At 36.4% G+C, this 16,683-nt stretch overlaps 1 protein-coding gene across 7 annotated transcripts in view; it reads left to right on the top strand.

Annotated features, from left to right (window-relative positions):
* Positions 1-16,683, top strand: part of NCOA1 (nuclear receptor coactivator 1) — a 216,426-nt gene that overhangs the window by 107,976 nt on the left and 91,767 nt on the right. For 6 of the 7 annotated variants that reach the window (XM_019648257.1, XM_019648425.1, XM_019648602.1 and 3 more), the window contains one exon: positions 5,387-5,542. The exons of the other annotated variant lie outside the window; for it this stretch is intronic. The gene's annotated coding sequence lies outside the window, so the exon portion shown is untranslated. The remainder of the gene's footprint in view (positions 1-5,386; positions 5,543-16,683) is intronic. 7 annotated transcript variants of the gene reach the window in all.

The following is a 16,683-nucleotide window of genomic DNA, read 5'->3' as shown; positions in this document are numbered from 1 at the left end:
GTAATGGTGGGTGTAGAGTCACTAATATTTTAGATTTAGCAGTTGATATGCAGGCAGTTAAACACACAATTTTGGTGTCAAGGTTGTAACCTGCCTTTTTTAAAAGGAGAGCAAGAAATAGAAATTGATACAACAAAGTACAGTACTCAGGATTGACTTGTTACTATACTTTTTAAATTTTTATTTTATCTTTAAAACTTAGAATTTAAACATCAGCATCTCCCTAGAAGCAGAATGAGAATTCAAAACAAAAAGCCATATGAAGGTACATAAAATTTCCTAAATATGTATTACTGAAACGAATAATTAAAGAAATGCATGATACTCAAGTCTGGCAAAAACTAAGGGAAAACATGATGGCTGCCATCATTAGTTAGAAAGGCAGCTGACAAGTACTAGAGATATTAAAGTAGTTGACTATGGTCTATGTATTAATCAGACACCTCACAGTGTTTGCTATGTGCCAGGCACTGTTTTAAATAACTTTAAAATATTAAATGTTTACTCTCCTAATGATCTTGAGTAGATACATGAGTTGTACCTGCTTTACCTACTTTTTATACTCATAGATAAGAAAACCAAGATATGGAGAGGTGAAGGTCAGAAAATGAATAATGGTGGAGTTGGGCCCCAGAATCTATACTTTTAGTCATAATGCTATACTACCTCAGTTGTAAGAAGGGAATGTGGACAACTGTAGGCCGATATAATAGCTAAAGCTCAGTTAATTTATTTCACTGGTGTGAGGTTTCATTGTATCAATATACTAGTTTTACTGATCGATTCTATTATTGATAGGCTTTTGGGTTGTTCCCACTTTTTACTCTTATAAACATTGCTTAGCACAAACATTTTTCTTCATATCTCTTATTGTACACGTGCATGAAGAAATTGTTTGTGTTCATGGTTTCTTTAATGCTGGTCCACTGGTAGAATTCTTGCCATTTACCAAGATTTATTTCCCAGCTAGAGTCCGCTTGCAGTTCTTGTTCTTACCATAGAGCAACATTTTCATATCTTTACAACATAATAGAATTTTGTCTTCTAACCACACCCATGAATATACCCAGATTTTTAAAAAACACCCAAAATGTTGGGTAAAGAATGTTTTTTTCTGTAGAGAGATTGCAAGGCTTTTATAAAAGCATTTCATAATCATAATAACAATGAAATCAGCCTTCTAAAAATTAAAGATTAACAAGAAAAAAATAAGTAAATATTGCCATTCTATTAAAAAAATAATTTTATTTTTAAAGTCTTGATTTTTTTTTTTTTGTAGGCCTCCTGTTCACAGATAGGGTTAGTAAGAAAAAGCAACTACATACTATGGAGAAGTCAAATAAATAAACTTTATGTATATTTTAAATTATTTTTTAATGTTAATATGGATGGCTTGATTTTAAATTTTATTTAAACCATTTTGTCTTTGATTTGGAGAGCATAACTCTTGTGTCATCACAAACGGGAAAGTTGGTAACATCATTCTTTCTTCTTTCTGTCATGAAAATCTTGCAGTCTCTTCCAAGGAAAACTTATTTCTTCACACAATTTTTAGGATGCTGCTTCTTTCCTAAATTTTATTTGGGGTAGAATTAATAACACAGAAGTTACTATTAAACTTTACTTAACTCCATGTAACCAAAATAGTTTATGATTGCCATTAGTGTTGATGGTTTATTTGTAATGATGGCAGCATAGCTGGCTTAAGCTTTTAGTCCCAGCACACTGGGAATTTTGGTTAACATTATCCCTTTCCTCATCAAAAAGTCTATCATAAAGAAGAGAAGTTAGTGCCACATTATAGTAAAGATAACCTTGCATCTGCACTAATTTTATTAAAGTAATTAATGTATAAACATTGTAACTTTAAGTGTTGTTAGTAACAAAGTTACTTGCATCACACTTCACAGTTAATGTATGTGGGTGAGACAATCTACTGCCCTAAGAGGTTTGAGCATTTCTTTCACTTTCTCACAGAGAAGGAAGAGGACATTAGACCACAGCTTCTTTTGACACTCATCTCATAAGGTGACAGTTGCTAACAGAAGGTGGGGTTTTTTTTTTCAGCTCTCCAAAGTCACAATCTATGGTATCAACTCATGTGTATGGAGAGGTGTTCCCTTGGTCTAAAGCTAGTCCTTTTTCTAAACTTTCATGGTTAACTGTTGCACAGGCCTTACTGCCTATTAATTCTGTTTTTGTCATATAATTCTTTATGTTATTGAATAATTTTAATTGATAATTGGTTCTTGAGAATGTCAAGATGGTCGATTTTTAAAATTCTCAAAAAGATAAGGTGTTAATAACAGATGAAGCGAAACTTTAAAAAGATTACTAAATAATAGGAAAATTAAAAATAAACAAATAAAATATTACAAATAATAACACAGTAGTTAATTCCAGGTAAAGGTGGTAGTTTGAGCATGCATTTAATATTGTCCCCTTCCCACACCACTGTTCAGTTAAACAACAACAAAAATATAGTCAACAAGGGTTGGGTTCTTGTTTTGTTTTGGTTTTGTTTTTTAAGTCATAAATCAGACATGTAGGAGAATGGGAGGAAATATAAGGCAACATTTTTGAGGCTAGAAAACAGCTGGAATAGTGGTAACACTGATTAAACCTAAGAAAGCCCAGTTTTAAATGGAGAAAGCTGAGAGCAATTGAATTTGTACTTGTGAATCTTCAAAGGACTCTGACAGCAGCAGTGTTTTGCAACTTCGAAAGTGGAGGTAAAGAAGGGCAGGGACTAAAATAAGGAAGATTGTTTAAAAGGTATTTAAGAAACAGATGCATGTCTCCTTCACTCTTTGCCACTGTGCTGTCTGCCACCTGACAATTGGGAGACTTGAAGTGTATGTTGTCGGTAAAACTGAGGACCTCTGGGGTAATGCACCCCTGGCATACTGAAGGCGGAGGGGGGATTAAATGAGCCTTGGGGTTTGAATGCTGAGGGCCCCTGCTGTCTTCACTATTGGCTTCCCAAACTGAGGCGTTTACCTCCATGCAGGGAACAGGAAGAATCTTCTATGAAGAATCTGATCAACCCAAGAAGAAAAACCTAAAGGCAAAGGAACTGTATTTTAAGTACCTGTACTCTAATTGGTAAATTTGTTTCTTATAGGGTACAGGTTAACAATTCTGAAACTACTTTATACATAAACAGGTATTAAACAAATAAGTAAATAAGTGATAGATATTAACCAGCTCAGTTTCCGTAATATTCAGGGACATGCAAATTGAAATGAGATCCCATTTTCATCCATTAGACGGGTTAAAAAAGTCTGATGATATCAAGTGTTGGAAAGAATACAGAGAAAATGGTTTTCTCACATACTGTTAGTGGGAGTGTGAAACAGTCATTTTGGCAAGTGATATGACAAGTGGTGAGTAGAGTGGAAAATACGCAAATGCTACAACTCAGAAATTCCACTTCTGAATATTACTATTAGAAATCCTTGCACTTGTGCGTATGAAAATATGAACAAGAAGCCATCCATGTACAAGAATACTCATTGAGGCATTATTTGTAATAATGAAAATTTACAGACAACTTAAATACAAGAATGGCTATGATGTGGTATATTTACATGTACCTATGAATAGACATACACACACACCCCTCAGCAAGTATAGAACTCCAAAACATAATGCATGAAATCAGCAAATGCAGAGTTTGTGTAGTATACAGTTTAAACATGTATATTTTGAAACATAAAACATCAGTGTATAGTGTGTGTGTGTGTGTGTGTGTGTGTGTGTGTGTGTGTGTTATAAAAAATTGGCGGGAAGGATATGTACTAAATTCATGATGATGGTTATCTCTATCAAAGGGAGGGGGATGAACAGAGTGAACTGTGTGTGAGTATGGGGATCTTTGATTTCTTGGTAATACTTCATTTCTTAAAAGAGAAAATGAATATATCAAAATGTTTACTGTTGTTAAGTCTGGATCCATAGATATTTATTTGTTCTATTTCTCAACATAGTATTTTTAAATTTTGGCCCTGCATGTCTGCCTAACTCCAGAATAACAAAGAAAGAGTGTTTTATAGATTTCCTTTTTACTCTTTCTGTGTTAGGTGCATTATAGGTACTCATTTGTCACCTTGCTTCTTCGTCTGATTCTTAAATCAGATTGCATTGGAAGCAGATAATGAAGACAGAAAGGCCTTACCCATGAGGGGAGAATTGGAACTGGTAATGGGAGGCCTCCAAGCGTGCCCAGTAGTCATGGGGGTTTAGTAGGAGTTTGTATCCTTCATATCAGGTCTCCTGCTCTGGATCACAGGGAAGAGGTTAAGGAAAGACTTTTAAAATAGCAAACTCTGAATAGCACAGATAATTACATAATAATTACTGGAGAGATACATTTTAAGAATAATAAGCTTACTGATTTCGTAATAACAATCAAACATTGGATCATCAGTGCTACTCTTTTATCTCCCTACTCCCTTATATTCCTCCTGTCTTCTTTGGTTCTCTGTACGTCACCCGTCTCTGGGTTTCCATATTTCCCCCCTTACTCTACTGCGCTTCTCACCATGATCTCCCCCTCCTATCATCTAGGTTTCTGTCAGCTCTAAAGTACATTCTTCAATGCTTCAAGGTCACTGAGACTATGGCTTCTCCTTTAGGTCTAGCCTCCTACATAAGGGTGTACTGGGAAGAGTTCTCTTAAGGGATATGTCGTATAAGTCTTATAAGTCTGATATTCAGCCAGTATGGTTTCTTTCTTTCAGTGATCAAGTCCCCTACATTTCTGCCTGCTTTTGGTCACTTTTCAATGTCTTCAAACAGTTATTTTTTCTATTTTGTCCAGAGTTAATAATTGTTATCTGTGGGCAAGTTAGTCCAATACAAGATAGTTTATCGTTACTGGAACCAGAGCTCAACAAATTTCATTTTTAAGTATTCTGAATATAAAAATGCTTGTAAATGTTTTCAATAAAAAATTTGAACTAAAATATCATAGTAATTTAATATATAGTGAGGAGTATTACAGAAACCAAAGAAAGAATTAAAATGCAAACTGAAAGCATGAAAAACAAGTATTTGTAAGAGAAACAAATTAAACATAACAATGCAGCCAGAAAAAATATTTAAAATACATATAGATGGGTCTTTCAGAAGATTAAGGGCAGAATGTAATTCGCTATTACCTAAGTAGCAGTTTTAAATAGGAATACATGTTTAATCACCAGAAAGGACTTGGGCTGTCAGATCAGATCTTTATTTATTGTCTTTGGAAATATTTTTCCATTTGGCTTTAAAAGTTGTATTTTCTTTCTTTACCTTTATCATTTCTGACCTTTATCATTTCTTAGACAATAAAATGACAGTCTAACCTCCCTTCTGCCTTTATTTTTTTTTCTCCTATATTTAGTTGTTTCCATAATTGGCCTTAAATGAGGTGAGAGTGACGAGACTAGAGCCGTCTCTGGAGAACATCTTGACCCCACTCCCTGGGAAGCTGCCCTTCAGAGCACTGACTTGACCCGATCTGTTTTGAGGACTCATTATGAACAAAGAAGTCTCCCAGGTAGGAATTGTAGCTCTGGCTTTAAAGAGCTTTGTCTCTACAAAAGTACGGCTTACCTGTTGACTCTTATTTTTACGGAAATATGTATTGGATCTGAGAAGCTTCAAGGTTATCATAAAACACGTGCTGACATTCCTAATTGAAAATGTTAGAAAAGTTTTAGATTACACTTTATAAACAGCTTTAAGGAACATTGAAATTAATATAGGCTTCAGTGAGGGAGTGTTGTTTGTACCTTGACTTTATAACGAGAAAGGCACAAAAAACAGAATAGTGATTGAATGCTGGCTTAGGTGTCTTTTTAACCCATTATTCAGTGAATGACTGAGAAAGTCATATTTTCTTCATATCACAATGACAATTTTTATCTTTTCTTTTTAATCTTAACATTTATTAAAAACAATTTTAAACTGCCACATAGTTGCAAGGTTGGTAGATTGAACACCTCTGGGCCCATTGCCCAGTTTCACCAGTTGTAAACATTGTTACATTTGCTTTATCTCTCTCAATACTTACTACTTCTCCTCCTCTACCACCATTAGGATGATGAACAATCATTTGAGAGTAAGTTGTAGACATTTATGATCTTTTCACTCCTCAATATACATTATGTGTCTCTTACTTATCCACAGTATAATAACCACATTTAGAAAACTTAACATTTTATTATTATTATCTAATATATTGTCCTTATTAAAATTGTACCAGTTGTCTGATCCAGAATAACACATTGCAGAGTTGTCGCATCTCTGATTCCTTTAACCTGGAATAGTTTATCAGCTTTTGTCTTCTATGGTATCAACATTTTGGAAGAGCACAGGCCAGCTCTTTTGTACAGTGGCACTCATTTTTACCTTATCCGTTTCGATTTTTGTTCCTTTTTCTAAAGAGTTTATGATATGGGATTTTGGAGATTGATGGGTTTGTTACTGAGACCCTTACCTGGAGAAAAAAAGCCTGTAAAGATTTTTTTTTTCCCAGGGGAAAGTTTGCTAAAACATAGTAGGAGTCCAAAATTCCAGAAGGTCGATTCCTAAAAATGAGTCAGATGTTATTGAAAAGAACTTTGTATGTGTGTGCATATGTATATATATAATTTCAGAATCTAAGATTTTTAAATTTTTGGACAAAAATTAGAGTTTGTAAAGGCAGAACTTTTGATTTTGAAGGAAGAATAGCACAGTTACATTTTAAGGGGATTCACGTCTTATAGGAAATAATTGGTTTTATTTATAATGACCGTAGAAGATAAATCAGGATTAGGTATATGTTCAATTTTATTTGTTTCTGTGATGTTTGGGCCAAGAATTGAAAAGGCTCTCTGTTTATGTGTTTGAGAGCCTTTTAAATACCATCCAAGATTTTTAGATGTGCTATAATTTAATGTCAGCTTTTCTGGGAGACTCCTATTGAAGAAGCATTTTAGTGTAGAGGCAAAAGCAAAACTTGGGAATCTAGTTAGCTTTCCACTCATCAGTTACATGACTGTAGGTTAGTTACATAAATTACAGCGTAGCCAGATTCTGGATCCAAATGACCTAATAATGATGTTTACCTCTGTCACGGTGTTGGGCCGATTAAGTAACCCCTCCATGTCTCAGTTTCTTCATCTCTAAAATGCATTATAATGCTGCTGTCTCATATTTTGTAAGTGAATGAATTAGTAAAGTTTATGAGTAAATAATGTAAGTTAGATGCTTAGAACAGTGGTTGGCACACAGCAAATACTATAAAAGTGTTAGTCGTCATCATCAAACCATAGTTTCCTTTTTAGTCGGATAAAACTGTTGCACTCAGCCAGTGGTTCTGTGAAGTGGAGGTAGTAATAATATGTACTTCATAGGGCAGTTGTGAGGAATAAATGAATTAGTACATATAAAACACATATACACCCAACTATGTATCATTTCATTGTCATGTCCTTTAATCAAAGGCATATTAATGGGCTTACATTTTTTATGAGCCTTTTTATTATTTTATTCCTCTCAATTTCTTTGTTACTAGTGACTTTATACTGCAAAAGTGGAAACAGGCGAGATAAATGTGGGCAATAAAGATTATGTACAGATTTGTGTTGTAATTTTATTCGTGCCTTTTCCCCTTCAGTTGGAGGGATGACCCTGAAATTCACTGGAGGTTCATCTGACTTGATAATTTTCTACAATTCCATTGTTTTGTCAAATTATTTTAACCCTTGCATCTCTATTACTTTGGTACTTCTGTTACCGTATAATATTAAAGATCAAATTTCAGTTAGTTATTTATTTTTTGTTGGCTTATATGTGGCCATTTAATCATACTGTACTGAAATGAGTTTCTGAAATATTTCAGGAAAATTGAACAGTTTCTGTTCAATTATTTTAGACACTGGAGTAATTTTATATAATAAGTGTGATTATTTGGTTTTGGATAATCATCTAATACTGATCTTCATTCTCTCCGGACTCCAACTTCTATCTGTTTTTCTGCTTATTAGTATCTGCATCTGTGAAAGAGGGTGGAGTTGGTGGAAAGAGAAACACATTGAAATTTTTATCACTTAATTTTGTGTCTGCGATCATCAGTTTTAAAAAGCTGTTTATCTCTTTGCTAGACTCTTATAAACTGTCCTATGTACATGCAAGTAAATATGAAATACTTATTTTGTTGTTTACACAGTTAAAGACCGCTATAGTCAGTAAGACTGATTTTAATCTTTTTAAGAAGTTGCAACATCTTTTTCACAACTTAGAACAATGTAGAAGTGATTTTTGGAAGACTTATACAAAGTATCTACAATTACCCAATGTCCTTTTAAGATAACTGGAATCATCTAATAAGTTGCATAGATTTACAAGGAAATGTTGAGGTATTTTTGCCAAATTGTTTTAATAAAATACCTGTCACAAATATGTATTTTATATGCTTACTATTTTTCCTCAGTAACAAATTCATACCAATAGGAGGCAAGGCAAGTGCATATATGTTCATTTTTTTATATTAAAAATTTCAGTGGTCAGTAATACTGTGGTGGCATAGTACGGTGTCACATGGTTGCTGGACTTATCATGGTGATCACTTCTTTTAGGTATATAAATGTTGAATAATTATGGTGTGCTCCTGAAACTAATATAGTATGTTAGCTATATTTTTAATGAAGTCTTTTTTTAAAAAATGAAAAAAATTCAAATAAAGTTAATGTGAGGAATTCAAAATACTAGGTCTTAAAGATAATTAGTTTTTCCTCTTCTTCCTATATATTTGTTAATAGAAAACAAAAAAACTATCACTCTTTTTCCAAAGTTATTCTTCCCATTTAGAAAAAATTAGTGCAAAGAAAGAAAGCATTTTCTTTTAATCTGTAGAATAAACTTTTAGTAGTAAACATAAATTTAGTAAATACATTGTTTCAAACACTATACACTTTTAGAAGTTATGTTACCAAAGCCTTCATAATGTCTCTGTTAGCATAATAAATCTAAAAGACTTTGCACAGGATTTTCTTTTACAAACAACACTTTAAGATAAATTTGATAGAATCAATGAAATAAGAGAAAATGTCTTTATTTTTAAGAATTCATTGCTTTAAATCCCTTCTTTGCCTTTGTTGTCCATTCCTGGCCATGATGGTTAAGATATTGGCAGAGGCTTATGAGGGCAGGGGCCCATTCTGGGCTCGGGATAGTCACCTTCTGAGTTTTGGTTCCTTGCTTTTTTGGTTCAGGGAGAATTCTTATTTCCAGATTTTAAAGAAATCTTTGTTCAGTCATTAGCTTGAAGGTGTCTGTTTTTTAACAAAACATTAGGAGACATACAGAAACAAAAAAGTATGGCCCACGGCTGAGTGGCGCATTGGTTAAGAGCTGGCTTGGGACGCCAGAGGGCCCCGGTTTGGATCCCACATATGAGGGCCAGTGACACTTCCCTCTACAGCTAAGATGCTGAACAACAGCTCAACCTGGAGCTGGGCTGCCATGAGTTGCTGGCGATAGCATAGGCTGCAGTCTCTGTTGCACTGGGTTGCCATGGGCTACCGTGTGTAGCCAGCAGCCAGCGTGAGCAGCCAGCAGCTAGCGTGAGTGGCCGTCCAGAAGCCGGTGACTGATCTGCCTCACCCCGGAAGAGCGCAATGATAATACCAACATGGGCCAGTGAAGCAATGTCCCCCACAACTAGACTGAAGAACAAAAGGACAGCAGCTTGTCTGTTCCCCTTCCCCCAATTCCCCAGCGCTGTTCCCATCCCCCAATTCCCCAATTTAAAAAAAAAAAAAAAAAGTATGGCCCATACACAGGAAAAATAGCAATCAGTAGAAACTGTTTTTAAGGAAGCCCAGGCGTTGCACTGATTAAACAAAGAATAAAGAAGTTGGGGAAAGATAAGGTGGACTTCATCAAAATGAAAAGTTTTTATCAAAAGACTATAAAGAAAGTGAAAAGATAACCCATAAAATAGGAGAAAATATTTGCAAATCATGTACCTAATAGGGGTCTAGTACAACTTAACAACTCAACAACAACAAAAAAAGACAAATAACCCAATTAAAAAAAAAAAAGTTGGCAAAGGACCTGAATAGACATTTCTCAAAGAAGATATTATACAAATGACCAATATGTAAGTGAAAAGATTCTCAATGTCACTAGTGATTAGGGAAATGTAAATCAAAATCGTAATGAGATACCATTTTACACCTACTAGGGTGGCTATAATGAAAATAAAATTGCAAATCAGAAAATAACTTTTGGTGAGGATGAGAGAAACTGGAATGCTCGTACATTGTGGATGAAAATTTAAGGTACAGCCACTATGGAAGAGAGTTAGGCAGTTCCTCAAAAAGTTAAAGAGAGTTACAATATGACGGAGTAGTTCCAGTCCTAGGTATGTACTTAAGAGAACTGAAACATGTTCGCACAAAAATTTGCACATAAATGTTCACAGCAGCATTATTGATAAATAGTCCCAAAATGGAAAAAAACCTAGATGACCATCAGCTGATGAATAGATCAACAAAATGTGGTATATCCAAACAATGGAAATTTATTTAACCATAAAAGGGCACTAAAAATCCTAAAATTCCCATCCTTTCTTATCGTAAGATTTCATTTGTCATTGAAATGAAAAGACAAACTTGAAAACTTCTTTTAGAGAACTACAGTGTCTGAGGACTCCAGCTGGAGAAACATTTCTTTATGGCAGTTACCCAATGCAGGAGCTCTTTATCATGATTTTACTGCATGATACTTTTCTTTCAACTATCAACTCGGGGAGGTTTAGCTCTCAGTATCCCTCTCATCATGTCTATGCTTCTCTGTGTCAGTTGCCTGCTAAGCATTTTAAAGTATATTATTAGAGTTTGTTAACTGTTACTGATGTTTCAAATTTTGCAGTTCTTAACTAAACCTGGGAGATAAGTGACAAATTTCTTATGTAGAAATGTATAACAACTGAAATACAAAGCACTGACCTATTTCTTCAGCCCTACCTATTTGGTTTAGTCTGGTCCACTTGAACAGAGATAGATGTGGTTTCTAGTTCCTAAAACTGCTCTCTAGAGATTGCATGAGATTGTTTGGGTATAATTTAGCAAGCCTTTTTAAATCAACAGGGTACTTTTACTTAGAAACCTTACCTCTTTTTAAAAGGCGATATGCAAATTGGTTTCCTGAAACCAACATTTCTTAATGAACCTTATTTAAGTACCCTTACTGCCAAATATAAAGCCATTCCACAAATAGAACAGCTATAATAGTTTTCACTCATCAGAGCTTTTGCATCCCACTATCTGTTTATTGTTTTATAAGTAGAAAGCAGTTCATACCAGAATCAGATCATCAGCAAATTGTTGGTAACTCTCTCCTAGCTTCTTATCATTGGCTCTTATTTTGGTAGGCCAGCCTGTCTGGCTGCTCTCCAATTGTTGTGTGAGGTCTCCTCAAGCCCCAGAATCTCAGATAAATTTAGCAGATGTCAATCTCTAGCCAGCAGTCGGATGGTAGCACAGACAGTATGGGGAATCTCATTTTAAAATCCAGATTTATTTCGTGCTCAAAATTATCTATTCTGTGAGATTGTATCATTTATATTTATAGTTATACGCCTGTAACATTTCTTTGTGTCTCAACAGCACTATGAAATAGTATAGGAGGTTTCTCCAAAATATTGGAAATTTACCTTTTCAAAATTAGGAGAGGTATTCTCCAGTTTCTAGACCAAGAAGGTAATTTTTTTTTTCCCATTGAAACAGGAACCAAGGATTTCAAGAAAACTCAATTTCTCAATTATAAGAAAGAATTCCAAAGCATTATGAAAGATTCACAAAAGACTTAACCATAAAACATCTTAAATACCCTTTAAAATTTTTAAATATTGTATTAGTGAAATTACTTAATCACTTCTAATTCATCACCCATTTTAGCTTCTCTATCTTGTAAGCATGATGTTAGATATTGAATATACAGTAAAAAGATCTAGTAACTGGCTTTGAGTTCACAATCTATAAAGGGAGAGAAGCAAGGGAATTATAATTCATAGCACATTATAATAAGAAATAGATGCCCAGGAGTATTTTGAGAGCCAGTAAAGTTCCATATGGGCAAATTCTCAGATGGGCATGACCCGGCCTCTTTGGAGGCAGAGAAGATGGGCAGTTAAGGAAACAGGAAGTGGCCCCTGAGCATGAAGTTAAGAGTTACCTAACTCTTTTCTTTTGGATTTTAGCAAACTGTGAAGTCTTAGCTTTCATTCTCTTCCCTGTTCATCATTTTCTTCTCTCTTTTGTTTCTACTTTTGTTGAAACGTTTAGAGTTGATGCTTTTTTACTATTATAAATTTATTGCATAATTTCACTTTTTGTATTAATAAATTTAAAAATATTTACATTTTATTTCTATGTGAAAATAAAATTAAGTGACATCTTTATTTGGGGTAACCTCATTTATACCATCGGAAAAGAAGATAGCAGTCTTATTAGTTACAGTCGTATATTACTTAGCTGATTATTCTTGTTTTGTGTTTGGTTTCAAAGTGGATTCTAACAAAACCATGTTGGGTCTTTCGACCTCTTTTTGTTGTGGTAGTGGTTTTTGCCCAGTCTGGCATATTTATTTACCTTTGCATTGAGGTTGTCCACCTTAAATTGTAATTATTTTCCTGATATAAGGTCCTTCCTCTGTCTCGACAAGAGGTTTAACAAATGTTTTTTTATGATATTAATCCATAATTCAGCTCATCTCACTTATTTATCATTAATAGAAATCTGGAACTTAAAACTCCATCATGTTTTATACATTTTGAGTTTGAGGTGACAGAGGGCTATCCAAATGGAAATGTCCCTTTCACAGTTGGAGCCTTAGATACTAAATTACTGAGATGAGAAAGACTGTACTTATCCTTCATAGAAAATGTCTTATAATGAAAATCAGAACTTGTCATTCATCCCTCCTCGTTAACCCTCCAATGATTGCCTAATTCACTCAGACTAAAGCTACAGTCCCTAAAATGGTTTTCAAGGCATTGCAGGACGTCGCCTCACATTGTCTCTGATCTCATCTCCTACTCCCTCACTCCCCTGTTCTAGTCACCTGATCTTTTTCATGTTTCTCAAAAAGCATAGTGAGGTTCTGGCCTTAAGGCCTACCCTTTCCCTTCCCTTCCAGATATTTGTTCTCTTTTACCTCCTTCAAGCTTTGATCTTATCTCACTTTCTCAGTGAGGCCTTTCCAAACTACCTGCTTACAATTGCTGCCCCTCTCCCTCCATACACCTAAGCCTCTATTGTTGCCTCATTTTTCTCCACAGCACTTACCACCTTCTAATATACTCTTTAACTTTTTACTATTGTCTCTCTGCCTCACAATAGAATGAAGCTCTTTGAGGACAGTGATTTTTATAAATGTTATTCACAGCTGTATCCCCAGTACCTAGAACAGAGGCTAGCTAGCATATAGTAGGAGGTCAGTAAATATTTGTTGCTAAATTAAGTTGAGGTATCCACATTGAGATCAATTTTAAGTTTTCTGACCACTGTTTACCTTTGGTGGAGACATGGGATATTATTTTACCAAGGATTTTATTTTATTTTATTTTTTATTTTAATTATTTTTTTGTAAGATTTTTTTATTGGAGAATTGGGGGGATGGGAACAGCGCTGGGGAATTGGGGGAAGAGGAACAGACAAGTTGCTGTCGTTTTGTTCTTCAGTCTAGTTGTGGAGGACGTCGCCTCACCGGCCCAAGTTGGCACCATCATTGCGCTCTTCCCGGGCGAGGCAGATCAGTCGCCGGCTTCTGGACGGCCGCTCACTGCGGCTGCTGGCCGCTCACGCTGGCTGCTGGCTACACACGGTAGCCCATGGCAACCCACTGCCACAGGGGCTGCAGCCTATGCCGTCGCCGGCGACTCACGTCAGCCCAGTTCCACGTTGAGCTGTTGTTCAGCATCTTAGCTGTGGAGGGCAGTGTCACTGGCCCTCATATGTGGGATCCGAACCGGGGCCCTCTGGCATCCCAAGCCAGTTCTCAACCATCGCGCCACTCGGCTGGCCCAAGTATTTTATTTTTAAAGTCTTTCCCTTAGGAAAGAAACTGAAATTGATATATATAATCTATATGCGTGTATATAGAGACTATATATAGTATGCAACATATAATCTGTTTACATATAGATTATATGTAACATACAATACATATGTCCTATCAGCACTTGATTGGACAGGTGTTTTGGTGACTCATTTGCCAAATTCTGTAATAGACAAACAGTAAATGAGAGCTGATGCAAACTTTGTATGTTATGTTAAGGAGGTTGAATGTTGTCCTGTGGGCAGTGAGAATTTCGTGAAGGGTTTCAGCAAGAGATTGACATGATCAGACTTATGTTTTGGGGTTTTTTTTGTTTTGACTTTTTTTAAAGATTTTATTGGGGAATTGGGGGAGCGGAACAGCGTTGGGGAATCAGGGAAGGAGACCAGCCAAGTTGCTGTCCTTTGGTTCTTCAGTCTAGTTGTGGAGAACGTCACTTCACTGGCCCATGTTGGTATTATCATTGCGCTCTTCCCGGGTGAGGCAGATCGGTCCCAGCCACTGGACAGCTGCTCACAGCGGCTCTTGGCAGCTCACGTCGGCTGCCGGCCACCCACACTGGCTGCCAGCTACTCACAGTAGCTCATGGCAGCCCACTGTAGCAGGGGCTGCAGCCTACGCTGTCGCCAGCGACTCATGGCAGCCCAGCTCCAGGTCGAGCTGTTGTTCAGCATCTTAACTGTAGAGGGCACAGTGTCACTGGCCTTTATGTGGGTTCTGAACTGGGGCCCTGCTGCTCAGAGCTGGAGCCCAAGCCAACTCTTAACCAATGCGCCGCTAGGCTGGCCCCAGACTTACGTTTTTGATAGCCTGTTCTGGTTGCTCAGGGAGACCATCTGGGAAGCTATTTCAGTAGTCCAGCAAGAGATGATGAGAAAATAGAAGAAGGAAGGGATGGATTTTTGAAATGTGTAGGAAATGAAAATTAACAAATTTTAGGTATTTGCTTGCAATGGGGGGTATGAAAAAAGACTCCAGTGTACTAACTAAGAGAAAAAATACATGAGGAAGAGATGTTAAGTTCATTTTGGAAAGGTGAATTTGAAGTGCCAGTGTGACATCTGGATGGAGGTAACTGGTGAGGAGTTGGATTGTGGGTATGAGACCCAGGAGATTTGGGCTGGAGGTGGAGATTTGGAGGTAATCAGTACAGAGATTTATTTTTGGAAACCATGTTGAATGAGTGATATCACCCAGAATAATGCATAGTATGGAATAAAAAAGAGGCCTAGAACAATAGAACCATGAGGAATTCTGCCCCCTCCCTCCAATTGGGCAACAAGTACCGAGAATACGGTAAGAGGAAAACCACACTAATTCTAACCCGTCAGGTCATGGCTTAAAACATCAGTTCTTCAGAGAAGCCTCAGTTGATCCCCCAATTAAAATTAGGTCTCCTCTTATTTTTCTCCATGAACCCTATTTTTTTCCTTTGTAACTTTTATCACAGTTTAAAATTATATATTATTTTTGTGTTTTATCTGTTTATGCTTCTCACTCCGTGAGGGCACGAACCTCTGTTTTCCTGTTCACTATTTGCTCGGCTCCTATCACAGTGCCTATCTGATACATGATAGAGATGCTGAATTTATTTGATAAGAAAATGAAGGAAGTGTAGGATCACAGAAGACAATGATGACAATGTTTCCAGAAGGAAACAGTTTCAAATCTGCTTTAAGCCGTCCAGTAAAATAATAATAAGGGTTAGTATATATTGAGCGCTAATGAATGAAGGAATGAAAACTGCCCATTATATTTATCAATGAAGAAATATGGGATGAGTTATTCACTGAGTGAGCACTACCAATCATGGAGCCCTCCATCTAAAGGGGAGATAATAACAGTAGCCAACATTCTTCAGGAATTTACTGTGCGCTCTTTACGTGCCCTATTTTATTCACAACAAATCTAAAGGTAGGTAAGTATAGTTATTACCCCAATGTTACAGATGAGGAAGTGGGTTTAAGGAGATTATTATGCACTTTGCCCGAGAATAGGTAGGTAGTGATTAAGCCAGGACTTCAACAAGGCCTTTCTGACCCCAAAGCCCATGCATGTGACCACTGTGCTCCAGTAGTGGGATCCAGTAGACTCCTCATCAGGGAAGTGATATTTTGAAAATGACATTTGAGCAGGAATGGTTTTGCTGCTGTTTATAGGACAGGTTAGAAGTACAAGTGACTGAAATTGGGAAACCGGATAAAAAAGTATCTGTATTAATCTAGAATGAGGTATTTGGTTCCAAACTAGGGTCATAACTGTGTCGGAGAATGAAGTGGGGGACAACCTAAGATCTCTTGTTAAGGAGGAATTAACAGGACATGGATATTAATTGGAAATGAAGAGTAAACGAGTAAAAAATAATTCCAAGGTTGCAGTCCTAGGAGTTGGAATTTTTCACAAACTGTGAAATATGGAGAAGTCAGACATGTGCGTTTTTGGGCCGGCTGAGTGGCGCGTTGGTTAAGAGCTGGCTTGGGACGCCAGAAGGCCCCAGTTCGGATCCCACATATGAGGGCCAGTGACACTGCCCTCTACAGCTAAGATGCTGAACAACAGCTCAACCTGGAGCTGGGGTGCCGTGAG

This window comes from Hipposideros armiger, unplaced genomic scaffold (assembly GCF_001890085.2).
Source record: "Hipposideros armiger isolate ML-2016 unplaced genomic scaffold, ASM189008v1 scaffold_0, whole genome shotgun sequence".
Lineage (NCBI taxonomy): Eukaryota > Metazoa > Chordata > Mammalia > Chiroptera > Hipposideridae > Hipposideros > Hipposideros armiger.
The sequence above is the reverse complement of the archived record's forward strand: the minus strand, read 5'-3'. Positions and strand labels throughout refer to the sequence as shown.